The sequence below is a fragment of the Cryptomeria japonica genome, chromosome 6, assembly GCF_030272615.1.
Source record: "Cryptomeria japonica chromosome 6, Sugi_1.0, whole genome shotgun sequence".
In the NCBI taxonomy this organism is placed as follows: domain Eukaryota; kingdom Viridiplantae; phylum Streptophyta; class Pinopsida; order Cupressales; family Cupressaceae; genus Cryptomeria; species Cryptomeria japonica.
The window spans coordinates 471,348,345-471,368,198 of record NC_081410.1 but is presented as its reverse complement, the minus strand read 5'-3'; positions in this window follow the sequence as shown (position 1 = coordinate 471,368,198).

Genomic DNA, 19,854 nt, shown 5'->3' with positions numbered 1-19,854 from the left:
CTTTATAAGTTTTTCCTGTAGCCTTTCATAATTTCCATTCATGCCTTTCCTTTTCGCATAATGTTAGTTGCTGCAGTAATGCAGAATAGCCATTGAAGGAACTTAGTGCATATATAGTGCAGACCCATTTCAAGTTTTACGTCCCTGGCTTGATAACTAAATGAGCACTAGCCATGAAAATAGTGACTTTACTAGATGAATTTCCAAACTTCGGGTTGAGACTTCAATTAGAGTTATTATTATTCTTGTTGGAGTAGACAGCCAGCACAATATTTATTTACAAACACTTGGCATACTGACTACATCAAGCCCCCAAAAAAGTAGTCTTTTGGATGACGGAATAAAAAATGGGGCTATATACAACAACAAACTATTGAGGAGGGTGAGAGGACATCCTTGGGAAGTAGAGGACGTTGAAATAGATGTGGCACCAAAAGAGTAGAGCCGTTGGTGAAGGCATTACAACTGCTACGTGCAGATCTTCAAGTCATGTTTCGCCCCAAGCTCACGCTCTCGTGACCCCTTCACCATGTGAACTGCCTGCATCAAGTTACGCTTGGTCTACTCCAACTCCTGAGTTGTAGCCTTCTTTTGCTGCTCCTGAGATGCCAACCTGGCATCCTTCTCTGCCATCTTTGTCTTCTGCTACTCCAATTGACTCTCGCTCAAGCAACTGTGCCTCCCTCTCAGCCAAGGTGGCCTCCAAAGCTCTATGACACTCATGCTCTGCAGTGGTGATTGAGTCTATTGGGCAAGTTGCTCTTGATATGTTGATATGAGTAGACAACTCACTCCTAGAAGCTTTTGCCTGTCTAAGTGCATTCACCTTGGCTATTTGAGCTTCCTCCATAGAAGCGGTCAACCTCTTCTTCCATGAGATCTCCATCGCGGGCCATCCATGAGATACAAAACAACAGGAGAACTCCCCCTCATAGTCTACTTGCATAAATGCAAGAATCTTCTCAGCTTCAATGGCTACCAATGGGGCAAGATCAATTTCCATTTGTCGAGAGAGTTCGACCACTTCATGCATGACCAAAGCTATATCCTCCAACTTTGCTAGGGACCTCTGCACTGTGTTAAGTACATCATGGGGGTCCGGTTTATAAATTTGTATGTGCATCCCCTAGGTCTCATCCTCACTGGAGGAGTCATCTAAACTCTCACCATCTGGGGTCTTGGCCTTTTTAGGTTGAGAAGTAGTAGCACCCTCCTGTTTGTTGGGAACACTAGTTTGACTAGCCATGGGCTTAGCTGATGTCTCGACGGTATAAATTGCCTCCATTGGTTCCCTTGCAAGTGCCAAGTGCTCGTCTTCCCGCTCAACTGCCTACTCTACATCTCCAATTGCCAAGTGCTCTGCTTTTGCTTCAATTGGTAGGGAATCCAAGTCCTCCTTCAAGAGACTTGGTCATGGCGGTGGTGGGGCGGTTGGTGCCACTTGAAACTTGTTGAGCCAGCTATCCACCTTGGTGCCACCAACCCCCCTCTCTGGTAGTGTCGTCTCGACAATTGGCAGCATTATGACACTTGGTAGTGGTGTGACATTTGGCACCATGGTGGTAACTATTCTTGGTGTGGTAACTGGCACCTCGACAACTACCATTGGTACCTCGTTGGGAACTCGTGCTGCAGTGGCCACTACTTCAGCACATGTAGAAACTCTCGAGAGCATGGTGGGGCGAGAGAATGGTCGACGAGAATGTGACAGTGACAGTCATTGCTGGAAGTGTTGGCTGTATTTGAACTGAATAAGCCTCTGCCGAAACCTCGTCTCAACTAGAATGCTTCGAGCTAGCATTCTTTGGGGTGGTGTCATCATTAGATGACAAGATTGCAACTGCCACGCCTTCATTACTCTCTATTTGACGCTTCCGTTTCATCATATTAGCCTCCATACTGTTGGTACCATGTCGCACCCTCGCCATTGATCTCCAGTGGCCCTGTCAAATTGGGAATAAATTGCCAGAGTGAGTTTGATGTTGGTAGTGGCGGGGGTTCTTTGCCATTCTTGATGTAAGATTTGATAATATCTTCATTGTATCCATCTCACTCAACAATGAACTAGTTGTCTGAATTTATTATTGTTTTTAGGCATGGTCCAATTGTTTGTCCATATTCCTTAAAGTCAATTTCTCCTTCAAATTCATTTTTTGGTTCCACCTCTTTTGTGGCTTGCTTTTCCTTCCACTTTTTCTCAGCTTCTTTGTCAATTGCATACACCATGTACCCTTGGTGCACACCTTTGTAAGGCACTATCCATCTCCAGTAGCTAGCCATACGTCTCCATAGTGTCGGAGTTTCAAATAAGGCATTCGTGAGATGCTTGTGGATACGCAACACAACAATGTCTTCCACATGCTTTTTTGCCAATCTCTCCTCTACTAGTTTGTTATCTCTTGTGTCAACCCAGTCTTCCTCTGGTGCAAATGGTTGTTCTATTATGAAAGGATCCTCCAATGCTTCATCTCTTCCTACTATCTAGCTTGCCTGGGTTGCATATCCCAACATATTGATTGCTAAAGTGGGTCCTTTTCTCTCTTGATGCACCTTAAGTTGGATCCGTTTATAGGGTCTTGGATGGGTTTGTCATCCAAGGTTGCCAATTTGATCACTTTGTTCTCGCCAACCTCCCTGATTTTATATGGCCCCAACCAATGAACTTTAAACTTCTCGAGCTTCATTTTGTTACGATCATTATATTTTAAAACCAGTTGTCCTCACTGGAAGTTCATTTTCCAGAGGTGTTGTGCCAGAATTTCCATCGATGTTGCATAGTCTTGGTGGCCCATTGTGCCATTATCCTTTGTTCGTCTAGTTTGTTGAGGGCGAAAAGTCATTCCTCCAAGCTCCCAGTGTCACCAATCCGATTCTCCATTGCAATTCTCAGGTTCGGGGCCATGTACTCGACAAGGACCACAACTTCCAGCTCGTACATCAACTGGAATGGTGTATGGACTGTTGTCACTTTATAAGTTGTACGATTGGGAGTCTTTCTTCCCAATTCTCATTCACAACGCCACATGACTTATATATGATTGAGACTAGCATGTCGTTTGTTGATTTTTGCTTGGCCATTGGCTCTTGAGTAGTACGGATTGTACAAATTATGGAAAACATTGAAATCTATCATCATTAGTCAGATGACATGATTGACAAAGTACACCTCTCTGTCACTTGTGATTTGAATTGAGATGCCATAACTTGTCACTATTTGCTTGTATATAAACTTTGCCATTCTGATAGTTGTGTTGTATGGTAGTGCTCTCGCCTTCAGCACTTCGTGAGGTATTTAGTGGCTACCATGATGTATCGACATCAATGTATTTGACTGACCTTCAACAACCCAATGAAATCTAGGACCTATTGGTCTACGTTTTATCATTCACCGAACATTAGAATAAAATGTCAAGGACACTCTACCCTCTCTTGAACTAAATCACTATGTATGCCAAGATTGCGAGAAAGACCACACAATGACTCCAAGCTTTATATGTGCGAATGAGCCACTTTGTGCTGGATAGCTTCCTTGGTTATGTATGTTGAGATACAAGGGGGACTTATGCTTGGCTCGTTCAATTCACAATGAAGGTCTAGACAATGAAGTTCTATCGTTTGGGTCTTGGATCATGGACTTCAAGAAAATTGAAAAGGAGATAAGGGTTTAGGATTTCTAATTTATTCCTAAGAATTCAAGAGACGATACTGACTAGGTGAAACCAATAACCACACTTTGCTTCGCCATGCTAGGATAATTGCGCAAAGTGGGTGCAATCTTCAAGGGGGTGTGCTTATGGTTTTCATGTCATGAATAACTACCATCAAATCGAGCAATATTCAGCCAGACAAAAGTTAAGCATCCACAAAGTAGCTTAGCCTAACTTTACACAATGAACAAAAATCATTTGTTCATCAAAAGTATGAGTGGAAGATTCACCATAAGTCAATACTTATCAGATCTGCATTCGTCTAACATACATGAAATAAAATCTAAACTATGATGAGGGATAAGAACCATGTAAACTCCAAAATAATAGAAGTAATCATCATCAATTTGAACAATGCATTACTTATTACTTTGGCAGTCATGAACAACAATTTGCTTATCTTAACATGTTTTGCAACATGCTCCCATGTTTTACAAATGAGGGGCGAGCTCAATTTATAGGCTCTTCAACTACAATTCAATGGCAGAGATTGATTTCAAATCAACGATTGAGATCACAAAATAAAACCCTAATTAGGGTTTGTTACAACTTGTTGGATTTTACGTCTCAGATTAACAATAAGAACAAAAATCAGAATTGTATCTTTGACAACTTATATTAACATGAAGGTTAGCTGAACAATTAAACAAACATATTCTAAATGAAATGCATAAACAATATAACACAAAACACGAGTTACCCTGGGAAACGTCCCTCTTGGAGGAAAACCCAGCATGGAATGATCCTCAGATCTGATTGTTACCAATTGGATAGATTATGTGATAACCCCTACGGTATCACGAGATGTAAAATCACTTGCGTGGATAAGGATATTGTAAATGAATAAATTAAAATAATAATCTAAGTAATCTATGAAAATTAAAAGGAAATATATTTAATTGTTTTAAAGGAAATGTTATTTAAATAATTAATATATATTTAAATGGAAAGATATTTAAATATATTTTGATGTGTAATATTGAATATATTTAATGAAATGTTATGTAATATAAACGTTATGTAATACTTATTATATTTAAAAAGAAATAATATATATATTTAAAATGAAATATAATTAATATTTAATATATTGGAAGGAGATAATATATAGTATTTTATATATTTGAAATGAAACGTAATTAATATTTAATATACTAAAAAAGGAAGCAAGATATAATATTTAATATATTATGTATAAAACATAAGATAATCCCGCATGGGGCTGGGTTACCTCCGCATGAAGGGGTGCGTGGGTACCACAGCCTAGGCTGCGATTACCCCCGCACCCCTTCATGCGGAAGGGGCCCGTGGAGGGGCACAACCCCTCACGGGTTATAAAGGAGGCAGCAGTAAGGCAGGGAAGAGGGTAAGGAGCAGGCTGCGGAAGAAGGTAAGGAAGATCAGACCACGGAGGAGAGGTAAGAAATCGAGTTCCCACTTGTATTAAACAATATAAGTATAGGATATGAAATGTCATTCTTACTAATAGTAATAGAGGATGTTAATTATAAAGGTTCATTAATATTAGTTAATATTAGTTAATGAATAATAGATAATGAATAAGGTTCATTAATAGATGATGTTAATTGTAGTCTAGTGGATATTTATACATATATTAATGTATAATATTCACTAGTCATTAAAAATAGGTAAAAGATATAAACTTGTAATTGTTGTATTCATAAGTTTGTATATTAAGAAGGATTATGAATACAAAGGTATTTTAAGAAATGTAATGCATATGTAAAAGATGGAAAAATCATATTGATGTATATATTAATTTAAGAATACATTAAGAACTCATGTTATCACATATCAGAGGAAGAAAGGAGCAAAAGCAATGGCTGATCAACTAGCCAAACAGTTCCAGACTTTCATGGAGCAAACCAATGAGAAATTCGAAAGAATGAGCCAGTTAATCCTCCAAAGTACCAACAACAACAATAGAGATATGTCAAACCCTAGAAGAGAGACACACTCTAATCATGCTGACAACGAACGATCGCCTCAGAGTTCTAGGCAAACAATTCCCGAATTTCTTCCTAGGGAAGAACATGTGAGGGAGGAGGAGGAACCAGCCATACTTGGGGTGGAAGAAATCGCCCAAATTTATGCTAGGTTGGAACTAGAAGTTTAGAGGGTGGTGTCCTTCAGGGATTTCTGTGAGTCCAAGACTAATGAGAGTAGAAGGAAGAAACCTATGGGTAACGACCTCAAAGCTAAAATTAACAAAATGTCCCTACCCTGTTTTGATGGGACAGGGAAGGATGTGGCCCAAGCTTGGGTACAAAAATTAGACACCTACCTTTCATACAGCCCAATGACCGAAGGAGATGCTATAAAATTTGCCATACTACATTTAACCAGCAATGCCCATAATTGGTGGCATAACGGTCTCATTACCCTAGGACACAAAAACGTCTCCACCTACAATGAGTTTACCCAAAGGCTCATCAGCCGATTCGACCAGAAAGATTCAGAATGGTACTTCCAAGAGCTAACACACCTTAAGCAAGTAGGAACCAATGAGGATTATATAGATCGATTCCACAACTTGTCAGTAATGGTCCCCGGCCTATCCTAGAAAAGGCTTACCTACATGTTCTTAGAAGGGCTGAAGGACCCCATTAAGAATTTTGTTAAACCCCTAGAACCACAAAACTTAGGAGAAGCCATTAAGAAAACTAGGATGGTTGAATTTAATGCCCCCAAGAATACCTCAACCAAAACTCCACACAGGAATGAGGGACCCCAGAGAGACCGCCGGGAAAAGCCTTGCCACTTGTGCAAAAAACCTTGGAGCTTTAATCACCAATGCAAGGAAAGAGACGAGCTCATGGAGAAAGGGTTATGCTTCAAATGCAAGGCCCCATGGGTAAAAGGCCATGAATGTAAAAGAGGACAGTTGAATAACACAAAAGAAATACAGGATGAGGAAAGACCTTATAAAAGAACTAGATTTGAAAACAATGTACCAAGTACCTAGGCAGTAATCACTCAAGGAAGTGAAAATAGATGTTTCAAACTCAAAGGGACTATCAAGGGGCAGAAAGTAATCGCATTAGTGGACACCGGAGCTTCTCATGACTTCATTAGCAAACATCTAGCAGCAAAGAGACGATCAAAAACCCAAGAATTTGGAGGATTTGAAGTGATCATGGGCAACGGAGTCTTGGACAGGTGCACTCAAATTATACCCTAGTTGGAAGTCACCCTGGGAGGACATACCATTACAAGGAACTTCTTTGTGGTAAACCTAGAGAATGATATCATTTTGGGAATGCCATGGATAAATTCATTAGGACGATTCACCATGGATAGTCCAAATCGGGAGATATGCTTCCAACATGAAGGGAGAGAGATAACATTGAAGGGAATTCCCGACGGCTCTCCAAAGATAGTATCATGCAACAAAATGGAGAAAATCCTTAGACATGATCAAGGAGAGTGGGTCGCCCAATGTATAATCTTGGATAAATCTCCAACCGAAGGCCAAGTCATTCAAAGGGATATACAACCTATCCTTAGAAGACACAAAAGGTCTTCGAGGACATTCCCCCGGGGTTACCCCCAAAAAGGGGATTTGAACATTCCATTGAATTAGAGGAAGGAGCAAAACCTGTCATTACCACTCCGTACCGCCACCCACACAAGTTCAAAGAGGAGATTGAGAAAACCAGAAAGGAATTATTAGAAATGGGGCACATCCAACCAAGTAGCAGCCCTTTTGCCTCATCAGTAGTATTGGTTAAAAAGAAAGACGAAACTATGAGAATGTGCATAGATTACCGGGCCTTGAATAAAAAGACTATAAAAAACAGATACCCTATCCCAAGAATTGACGAACTGATGGATGAAGTCCATGGAGCAAAATACTTCTCTAAAATCGATCTAAGGTCAGGATATCATCAGATTAGAATGAGGGAAGAGGATATTCCCAAAACAACATTCAGATGCCACTATGGACATTTCGAGTTTTTGGTCATGCCGTTTGGTCTCACTAACGCCCCAGCCACCTTTCAGTCATGTATGAATCATATATTCAGGCAACAATTGAGGAAATTTCTTCTAATCTTCTTTGATGACATACTCATTTACAGCAAGACATGGGAAGAACACCTCCTGCACATCAAAGAGGTATTAAACATTTTGGAGTCTAAATCATTATATGCTAAAGCCTCCAAGTGTGAATTTGGGATGAGAGAAATCATTTACCTAGGACACAAGATTAGTGAAGCAGGAGTAAGTGTAGATGAAGAGAAGATCAAAGCCATCAAGGAATGGCTCACCCCTAGGACCTTAACACAGTTAAGGGGATTTGTGGGACTATGCAGCTACTATAGACGCTTTGTAAAAGGGTTCTCCAAAATTGCAGCACCCCTTACCGATCTAACAAAGAAAGTGGCTTTTGCATGGAATGACCAGGCCCAACAGGCCTTTGAACAACTCAAAATAACCATGAGCACTTGTCCAGTATTAGCCATCCCCAACTTCTCTATACCGTTTGAACTACAATGTGATGCATCAGGGGAGGGAATTGGGGCCGAACTCATGCAAAAGAAACACCCCATAGCTTTTGAGAGTCGTAAACATATCGTAGCAGAAAGACTCTATTCTATCTATGACAAAGAAATGCTAGCCATAATGCACGCCTTGGTCAAATTTCACCAATACCTTGTCTGTGGGAGGTTTGGTGTGAAAACTGATCATAACAGTCTACGCTTCTTCCTGAGCCAAAAGGACCTCAATGATAGGCAACAAAAATGGGTGAGCAAAGTACAAGCCTACGACTTTGATATAGAATATGTGAAAGGGGTGAATAACGGGGCAGCAGATGCACTATCCCGACGGGTTCATCTTAATGTCATCACCAGTATCTCAAAAGATTGGAAGGAAGAAATCCTTAATGAATATAACCAAGATCCACAAACAAAGGAAATCTTGGCGGGAAATCTTCCAAATGAAGATTTTAAAGTTAAAGGAAATCTCATCTTATATAAAGGAAGGATATACTTGAGTCCTCAGACCATATTCAAAGGCAAAATTCTCAAAGAATTTCATGATAACCCCTTAGCAGGACACCCGGGGTACTACAAAACTTATAAACACGTTAGGGAACGATATGCATGGAAAGACCAGAAAAGAGATATCCAAAAATATGTACAAGAATGCCTAACATGTCAGCGCAATAAAACTGAACTCACCCACCCTACTGGGTTACTTCAGCCACTACCTATTCCTAATCAAAAGTGGGAGAGTATTTCTATGGATTTCATAACTGGGTTGCCAAGGACACAAGGAAAGGATAGCATTTTTGTAGTGGTAGACAGACTCACGAAGTATGCCCATTTTCTTGCAGTTTCCACGGAATACAAAGCCTGCCAAATAGCAGATCTATTCTTCAGGGAAATTTTTAGACTCCACGGACTCCCTCTAAATATTGTCAGTGACAGAGACAACAAGTTTATTAGCCAGTTTTGGCAAGAACTCTTCAGAATGGCAGGAACAGACTTGACCCCTAGTACCAGTTACCATCCTCAAACCGCTGGGTAAACTGAAATAGTAAACAAATGGATAGAGGGCAACAGACCGCTTGGGTTAAGTGGCTACACTTAGGAGAACATTGCTACAACATGACACACCACATGTCAATAGGGATGAGTCCTTTCCAAGCCTTTTACGGCTATGAAGCCACATGCTTTGGGAACTAATAACCCAAGAGAGCAAAGTACCAAAAGCACAAGACTTTGTGCAGCAGAGTAGGGACATCACGAAGACCTTGAAGGAGAATTTACATCAAGCTCAAAACCAACAAAAGATCTATGTCGACAAAAAGCGTATAGAACGGTCATTTGAGGTCGGAGACCTGGTGTTTCTAAGATTGCAACCCTATAAACAATCATCCCTCAAAGAGAATTGGACTGAAAAATTGAAACCCCGATTCTATGGACCCTACAAGGTAATTCAGAGGATTGGGAGAAGTAGCTTATGAGATTGAACTTCCGAAGAGCAGTAAAATACATAATGTGTTCCATGTTTCCCGACTTAAGAAAGTTCTCGGACAACACTTGGTTCCTTGCAGCGAACTACCCGCTCTAGATGATGAAGGGAAACTCACATTGTACCTAGAGATCATTCTAGATACACGGAAAAGAGAACTCAGGAACCGGACCATTACCAAACACCTGATAAAATAGAGGAATCTCCCAGATGAGGATGCCACTTGGGAAAGGGAGGAAGATCTAAAGATGCTTGAGGACAAGCAAAATTGAGACGGAGGGACTGTGATAACCCGTACGGTATCACGAGATGTAAAATCACTTGCGTGGATAAGGATATTGTAAATGAATAAATTAAAATAATAATCTAAGTAATCTATGAAAATTAAAAGGAAATATATTTAATTGTTTTAAAGGAAATGTTATTTAAATAATTAATATATATTTAAATGGAAAGATATTTAAATATATTTTGATGTGTAATATTGAATATATTTAATGAAATGTTATGTAATATAAACGTTATGTAATATTTATTATATTTAAAAAGAAATAATATATATATTTAAAATGAAATATAATTAATATTTAATATATTGAAAGGAGATAATATATAGTATTTTATATATTTGAAATGAAACGTAATTAATATTTAATATACTAAAAAAGGAAGCAAGATATAATATTTAATATATTATATATAAAACATAAGATAATCCCGCATGGGGCTGGGTTACCTCCGCATGAAGGGGCCCGTGGAGGGGCACAACCCCTCACGGGTTATAAAGGAGGCAGCAGTAAGGCAGGGAAGAGGGTAAGGAGCAGGCTGCGGAAGAAGGTAAGGAAGAGCAGACCACGGAGGAGAGGTAAGAAATCGAGTTCCCACTTGTATTAAACAATATAAGTATAGGATATGAAATGTCATTCTTACTAATAGTAATAGAGGATGTTAATTATAAAGGTTCATTAATATTAGTTAATATTAGTTAATGAATAATAGATAATGAATAAGGTTCATTAATAGATGATGTTAATTGTAGTCTAGTGGATATTTATACATATATTAATGTATAATATTCACTAGTCATTAAAAATAGGTAAAAGATATAATCTTGTAATTGTTGTATACATAAGTTTGTATATTAAGAAGGATTATGAATACAAAGGTATTTTAAGAAATGTAATGCATATGTAAAAGATGGAAAAATCATATTGATGTATATATTAATTTAAGAATACATTAAGAATTCATGTTAACACAAGGGATAGTTTATGAACTGAAACTATTATACAAATGTATGGCTTGGTTGACCAAACTCAACCAAGAAGAGGAGGATCTGGTCAATTCCCTTTGAGGACTTGGAGGATGGAGGCATCACCCAAGACAAGGAAAAGGCAAGGGTCTTCCTTGGCTGGCTTGGGTATAAGAGGTTATACCCAAGACAGGACTCAAAGGTCAGGCCGATCCTCTTTGAGGGCTTGGGTGTAAGAGGTTACACCCAAGACAGGATTCAAATTCATCTTCGAATTCCTGGAGGGGGCTTGGGACCAAGGGGTTCCAAGAAGGCGAGCCGCACGGTCGCCTAAGGACATACTTACGTATGGCATTGTATCCTTTTTATTAGATGAAAATTATGATTATGTTAATTAAGCATTGAAGTTAGATTGCAATTTAGATTACTTATATCTATATATATATATGTTTGTTATGTTCTAACAATCTGTTTTGTAGATTAATGATCTCTAAATAGTAGGGACATTACAGATTACAATACTTATCCCTTTAATGGTAATGATGATGAACAAAGAACAATCTGTTTGTTCTAATCTGATAACTAGGTCAGCACACAAGCTTGACTAAGACTGCACCAAATCAGATATAAACAACCTTCTTCTTTAGATCTGCTCCAGGTCTGATATGATGTCTCAGAGCTTTGATAACCTGTCTTCAATATCAATATGAAGTACACAGGTCTGCACCTTTTGATGATGAAGTCTGCACTCTTTAATGGAGGTATTTGCATCTAGAATTATGCCCATGAATGGGATTCGCCTTTAGTCTATATAGCATCAGTTCTTCACATACAATGGTCGCCTAAGGACATACTTACGTATGGCATTGTATCCTTTTTATTAGATGAAAATTATGATTATGTTAATTAAGCATTGAAGTTAGATTGCAATTTAGATTACTTATATCTATATATATATATGTTTGTTATGTTCTAACAATCTGTTTTGTAGATTAATGATCTCTAAATAGTAGGGACATTACAGATTACAATACTTATCCCTTTAATGGTAATGATGATGAACAAACAACAATCTGTTTGTTCTAATCTGATAACTAGGTCAGCACACAAGCTTGACTAAGACTGCACCAAATCGGATATAAACAACCTTCTTCTTTAGATCTGCTCCAGGTCTGATATGATGTCTCAGAGCTTTGATAACCTGTCTTCAATATCAATATGAAGTACACAGGTCTGCACCTTTTGATGATGAAGTCTGCACTCTTTAATGGAGGTATTTGCATCTAGAATTATGCCCATGAATGGGATTCGCCTTTAGTCTATATAGCATCAGTTCTTCACATACAATGGATCAGATTCTTCAGGCACGGATTGCTCCTAAGAGCAGAGATAGTTCATATCAAGTTGACTTAGATTCTTTATATACTGATATACTGATTGCACATAATAGCTGAGAAGGTTCCTATAGTACGACTGGAGAATTTCGCACCATAGGGCAAAGGTAGAGTTCGCATCAATCTTTTGGAGTAGAATTATTTGCTTGAAAAACTTATTTTATGCACTCCAAATGACACCATATATATATGGTGCCTGCTGACTTATTGGGTCGGCCCAATAAGTAATTGGCGCCAACTTCAAATTTGATTTCCCACGCTAATATATATATATTTGAATGCTTCCACCTTATATCATATAGGGTCGGCCCTATATTGAATTTGGCGCCAGTGTTAGTTTGAATGCCCACGTTACCTTTGGGTGTGGATACAAGTAAGGGCGGGCCCAACCCTATTTAGCAAACAATCAAATGTTGCCTTGGGCAATTTGATTTTTGCTTTATAATTAATTTTCGAACTAGTTACAAACAACACTCCCTCATAACTAGGGAGAAAAATAATCTTACAACCAAGTTACATGATTAGGGCCCGGCCCTAAGTAATACATGCAATCTATATCTTGTAGCCAACACTCTTTTAGAGAGGATTACAACAAGTAGCCAGAAATAACATCACGAATAATAACCCATAGTATTCATCTTGCATTGCCATTCATTGTCGGCTAAGGATGAAGGAGAACTTCCATTTTAATCTTCTTTATTGACATCTTGCACACAGTATTCTCCTTTAATCTTCACCTAGAGAAGAATGCAATACCTTTACCTCAATCTTCTCCCAGAGAAGAGTATAACATCAGAAATTCATAATCTTGCACACAAGTAAAGAAGGGAATAAACATAATCTTCCATCTAGCACACCTTCCATCTAGCACACAAGCATAGGATGAAGTTTCATCTGCCACACAAGCATAGAGTGGATCTAGCACATATTTCATCCAGCACAACAAGCATAGGATGAGATTCCATCTAGCACACAAGCCTAGAGTGGATCTAGCACATCTTTCATCCAGCACACAAGCATAGAGTGGAGATACATAATCATTGTTCTCCATAAGCATAAAATGAAAACATAGACCTCCATCTTGCACACAAGCATAGAATGGAATCTAATAAACATAATTCTCCATCTTGCACACAAGCAAGAAATGGAATAAACATAATCAGAATATTGTAATCTTCCATCTTGCACACAAGCATAGAATGGAACTACATAACATAGTATTCCAGCTCGCACACAAGCATAGACTGGATCCACCTTACATTGCCCGTAGAGGGTGGAGAGAATCTTTTCTACCATCTTACATTGCCCGCAGAGGATGGTAACAATTACTCTTCTCCCTAAGAAGATTACACTACCACCTTACATTGCCCGCAGAGGGTGGTTGATACAACACAATGTATCACTGAGGTTGAGTCTCGCGGAGAGAATCTTTTCTACCATCTTACATTGCCCGCAGAGGATGGTAACAATTACTCTTCTCCCTGAGAAGATTACATTACCACCTTACATTGCCCGCAGAGGGTGGTTGATACAACACAATGTATCACTAAGGTTGAGACTCCCTCTCAACCAAGGCGGTGTTCTCCACAGCTCCAAGTCTATCTCAAGTTCAAAGAGACTTGGTGAGAACATCTGCAACACAAGATTGTCCTGCCATAAAACACCGAATTGTCAGGTATCTCTATACAACCCTGATAATAAATAATTATAAGAAACAATTCAACAAGAATTTGAAAAGCCACACAGTTTCCTTGATACAGTTCATGCTCCAATGAATTCAGCTTCGGCAATACTCAGTACAATTGAGGACTGATTACTGTAGTCCTAATAGATCATAGAGTTTCCAAGCTGGAACAAGGTGTTTGAAGTGTCTTTCCTATTTGTGTCACTTCTTGTCCAATACTCAGGTGATAACAACTTCAACTCACAATCATTTGTGCTTAGCAAAAATACTTCAGGGTATGCTTGGCAAGAAAAACATACACAACCTTGATCATGAATTAGCTGAAGAACCCACCAATCAATTGCCTGTCTTCAGATGGATCTGCAAATCAGACTTAGCTGCAGACATCCTCAACTTCTCTAAGTTAGTTTACATAAATGTTTACAATCCATCAAATATCAATAGTATACTTGACTTAGAATACTTGGTTAGATCATGGACATACTTCTAACCCTAGAAAGTAAAGCATTAGATTTTAGATTCTTAATTCATCCACATCAGAAATAAGAATTCACAATATATTACAAAACCCTACGCTTAATAAATGATTGTCAATTCTTTTATACCAAGTATTCATTGAAGATTGTGGGAATCCTAGGACTACCTCTTAATCCTTAACCAAATATAAGAATTAACAAAAGAACCTGACATCATATAAAACTGAAGATGCTAATTTGCTTTTCTCTTACTTTCACATTCTGTGAAAGGACCTATGGCGTACCTTTGGACATCTTCTTCAGTAAGTAAATGAGTTGAAGGTTTGTATAGGCTTTCATACCTTTTTTCAAGCTCCCTCTGAAACTTTGAAGCAAGAACTATCTTGAAGAGAAATCATCAAACATAAGGAAAGCTCATCTCTTTCATTGATTGGTAATCCTCCAGCATTCTTAACCCTAAGAACCTCTGAAGATTGAGAAGCCACCTTTATCTCAGCAAAGAGGCAAAGCAACCTGTGAAGTATCAAACACATACAAAGATTCATGGATTAAGAGATACTAATATTACTACAAAATGTAGTTATGAGTTTCATCTTGATTGTATTGATATCACGAGTGGAATTTTAATTTTCCTAAAGGATATAACTTGAACTCAGAAGAGATCAATTACAACTCGAGTCATAAATTGTCAGAATCAACCTTACCAAGGAGAATTTTTTTATTTTATTTAAAATAACCTTCACCTTTGACCCTGAGAGATGAATGAGGCTAATATATAACTTAGTCAATATCCGAATAGCCAAACCTGAAAGAGTCTTATAGATTAATCACAATATGGTTGATCATGTACTTATGATTGAATAATATCAAGTAGAACAAAGTCTTCATACTTAGCCGGGCAAGAACCTAATTATATTCAGCTAGGATGGAAGGGGCCCAAAACTATCAAGTGAAATGCTTACCTCAACCTGAGGCATCACAAGCATATGAATAAAGAAGAAGAAACCACTATTGTATTGAATCATTCATCTTTTACATTTACTGCATATGCTATTTTATTGAACACAGACTAACTTCAACTATCAACACATCATCATAACTAATTAACAATGATATGTTGCTCTCATGTATAGATAAATCATTGTCTAGAGAAGCACTACTCAACAATAATTGACATACCTTGCCAAGGTGAAGAAATGATCAAGGCCAATCGAAAGAAGCCTTTCTATGACATTAGGAGCACACGACAACAGTAATGGAACAAGAGAAGATTTGCAATTTATGTCCAGCAACACCTAGGTCCAATAATAGATGTTGCATATCTAGAAGCAAAATAAGTCTATCATTTAAAAGACTTCAACCATTGTCAATATTCGATCATATCACATCAGGGGTTAAGGATCATGAAAAATATGTCAATCTAGGGTTTGGACAAGAATACTTATCACAAGGAAAATTACAAAGCCTAGAAAATGTGCAAACCCTCAATAATACTCTTAATGTGAAAGAAAATAAGTTAGAATGACCTTATCTTTAGATAGGACCCCAACTAGGGTCATAATAGCAAAGTACATCAAAGCAAATGTTCAAGAGAAGTGAGCCTTTCTTGAAGGCATCTCTTGAATCCTGCATACCTATGATGTGGACCTGCCAATGCCCTTACTCTTCAACCTGATTCCCAACCTTTAGTAAGATATTCTCCTTAAGGGTGAAAGTAGTACGAACCTTTCGAGAGGCAAAGTTGAGTGCCCCATCAAGTCTCTCTTCAACCCTGCTATCATCTGAATCTGAAAAAAAAAAAACTTTACTGAAATCTGAATGTTAGTATGAACTTGGCTCTGATACCATGTTGGATTTTAGGTCTCAGATTAACAGTAAGAACAAAAATCAGAATTGTATCTTTGACAACTTATATAAACATGAAGGTTAGCTGAACAATTAAACAAACATAGTCTAAATGAAATGCATAAACAATATAACACAAAACACGAGTTACCCTGGGAAACCTCCCTCTTGGAGGAAAACCCAGCAAGGAATGATCCTCAGATCTGATTGTTACCAATTGGATAGATTACAATACTTATCCCTTTAATGCTAATGATGATGAACAAACAACAATCTGTTTGTTCTAATCTGATAACTAGGTCAGCACACAAGCTTGACCAAGACTGCACCAAATCAGATATAAACAGCCTTCTTCTTTAGATCTGCTCCAGGTCTGATATGATGTCTCAGAGCTTTGATAACTTGTCTTCAATATCAATATGAAGTACACAGGTTTGCACCTTTTGATGATGAAGTCTGCACTCTTTAATGGAGGTATTTGCATCTAGAATTATGCCCATGAATGGGATTCGCCTTTAGTCTATATAGCATCAGTTCTTCACATACAATGGATCAGATTCTTCAGGCACGGATTGCTCCTAACAGCAGAGATAGTTCACATCAAGTTGACTCAGATTCTTCATATACTGATATACTGATTGCACATAATAGCTGAGAAGGTTCGTATAGTACGACTGGAGAATTTCGCACCATAGGGCAAAGGTAGAGTTCGCATCAATCTTTTGGAGCAGAATTATTTGCTTGAAAAACTTATTTTATGCACTCCAAATGACACCATATATATATGGTGCCTGCTGACTTATTGGGTCGGCCCAATAAGTAATTGGCGCCAACTTCAAATTTGATTTCCTACGCTAATATATATATATATTTGAATGCTTCCACCTTATATCATATAGGGTCGGCCCTATATTGAATTTGGCACCAGTGTTAGTTTGAATGCCCACGCTACCTTTGGGTGTGGATACAAGTAAGGGCGGGCCCAACCCTATTTAGCAAACAATCAAATGTTGCCTTGGGCAATTTGATTTTTGCTTTATAATTAATTTTCGAACTAGTTACAAACAACACAACTAACTCCCTCTTGACCAATGAGAAAATTACATTTTGGGACACTTGTCCTTCTGCTAAATATAAACCAATAATAAAATAGAGAGTTGTTGCATTGTGAATTGTGCCTTCTAGAAGCCTCTGTGGATAAGTCAGGTTCATTGAACTTGGACATGTTGACTTGGAACAATCTGATTGGTTGGAAGATGATGAGGCACCACCTCAGCGTGTTGGATGTCCTCCTTGGTCACTTTGTTCCTTTTCCACGTACTTGTCTTAGAATATCTTTCCTTGCCAACGACTCTGTCCTTTGCACTTGCTTCCTCCTAGCTTTGATCTTGGATTCTTGTTATTCCTCTGACTTCTCCAATTTGTGTCAAGAAATTGTCTAAGTGTGGATATCTGTTTGGAATACTCTTCTTGTCACCATCTGATTCTGGTTGGGAGCTTGTCTTTAATTCTTCAGGAAATGAAATCCTTCAAGAAGTCCGAAATTTCTTTCTATGTTTTTGTCAAGTCTGAAGAGTTTTCTGTCTTGATGCCTTGAAATTCTTTCAAGTGCCCTGAATTTTGAAGAAGAATTCTTCTGTGCCTTCGCCACAATGGAGGAATTTGGAATTTTCCCTGTGAAGTATTTCCCATACCCAAATTTTGTTTATTCAATTTCATTTTGTGACACCTTCATGCGAACCTTTCAACACTTAGCCAAGATTTTGGCCATCTCTATGCTGAGAGGAACTTTGCCTGTGGATCTGCCTTCAATTCTGAATTTGGGTTTTGCTAAGTAGGACAGACTTCCTCCTTGGACAAGGATTTTATTCATTTCCTCTTTACTTTTCCTCTTTATTCTTCGTTCTTCCTGTTTCCTTTCCAACACTTAGTCGAAATTTGACTCTTTTGTTGTGGAAAACTCCACACTTAGCCATTTTTTTTTTCCTCTTGGCAAATTCCAACACTTGGATCGGACTTTGGAAATTCCTTTCCTTCCTTGAACTTGGAGAGAGAGAAACCTTTCACTTTCGAACTTGAGAAAGATTGAAAATGAAAGTGACAAGTTGAAATTGATTTAAGTTTGAGAAGTTCGATCCTTTTTTAGCATCTTTACATTCTTGGTAGATTCATCGAACCTAGTCCTCTTCTCATCTTCCTTGAAATGGCAATTCAATCCCTTCAAAAAGACTTCGAAAGAAAGTTTCTATTATTGTTTCTTGGTGCCACTTCACACCTTGTCCATGTATTTGCAAGGAATCTTTTTTTGGAAATTCATGTGTTTAGGAAATTTCTTTTAAAGTGTTGGGCAAATTTTTGAGAAATAATTCTAAGTGTTTGAAAGTTTTTTGTTTCTAAGTGTTGGATAAATTCTCTAACCTTCCAAACTTGGTCAAACCTTCATCCATGGCGAATTCATCCATGTGTTAAGACACTTTAACATATTTCTTAGGCGGATTTAACCTTCTGTCATGCCATGTTCTCTCTCCTATTAGCGAAATTGATCATATGCTAGGCCAAATTGTGTCTCAGGTTGGGTGGACTTCATGTTTGCCAAGCCATAGCACACATGGCATGGCGGACTTTGAGTGTTTCATGCCACATTTCCCTTCATGCCTAGGGCGGACTTGCCGATTGTTTGGACATTTTTGACCAAGGCGGATTTTACAACTTCCATGCCATTCTTCTTTGCTAGCTAGGCAGTCCTTACCTTGTCTTGGATATTGTCTTCTTGCCAAGGCGGAGTTGATGAGCCATTGGACAATCCATGCTTAGGAGGGCAGACTTTATGCTTAGCAAGACAAACTTGCATTTTACCTTGAGCGGACTTGTTAGCTGGCTGGACATTTTGTATGGCGGACTTTAACATTGTTTTGCCTAGCTTCACTTGGTCATGGCAGACTTTAGCCTTGGCTTGCCATGTCCCATTGCTTGGGCGTACTTTGTGAATGTTGTGCAAAATTTGATCTTGGTAGGGCGGACTTCACACTTAATCTGCAACTTACACCTTGGGTGGACTTTACATACCCTTTGCCATCCATTTCATATGCTAAGGTGGACTTGGTGAATTGCTTGCCACTTAACCTTAGTGGAATTCATGGCGTGCCAGCTATCTTTCTCACCTTGAGGGGACTTTGAGCTTGACTTGCCATCTACTTCTTTCCATTGGTGGCTTTTGACCTTCATGTGCCATGCTACTCCTTGGGCGGACTTTGTCATTGCCAAGCCATACTTGAGGGCGGACTTTAGGCTCTTTGTGCCATGCTAGGCTTGGGCGGACCTTGAAGCTGTTTGGACATGCTTAAGGGCGGACTTCATGATTGACTGGACAATATGCATGGTGGACTTCACCTTTGTCCAACCATCTTCACATTTTTTCTATTGCCATCTTCATAGTCTTTCTTGCTCCACCATGCATATTTATCTGGAACATTTGGACGGACACTTTGCCTAGACA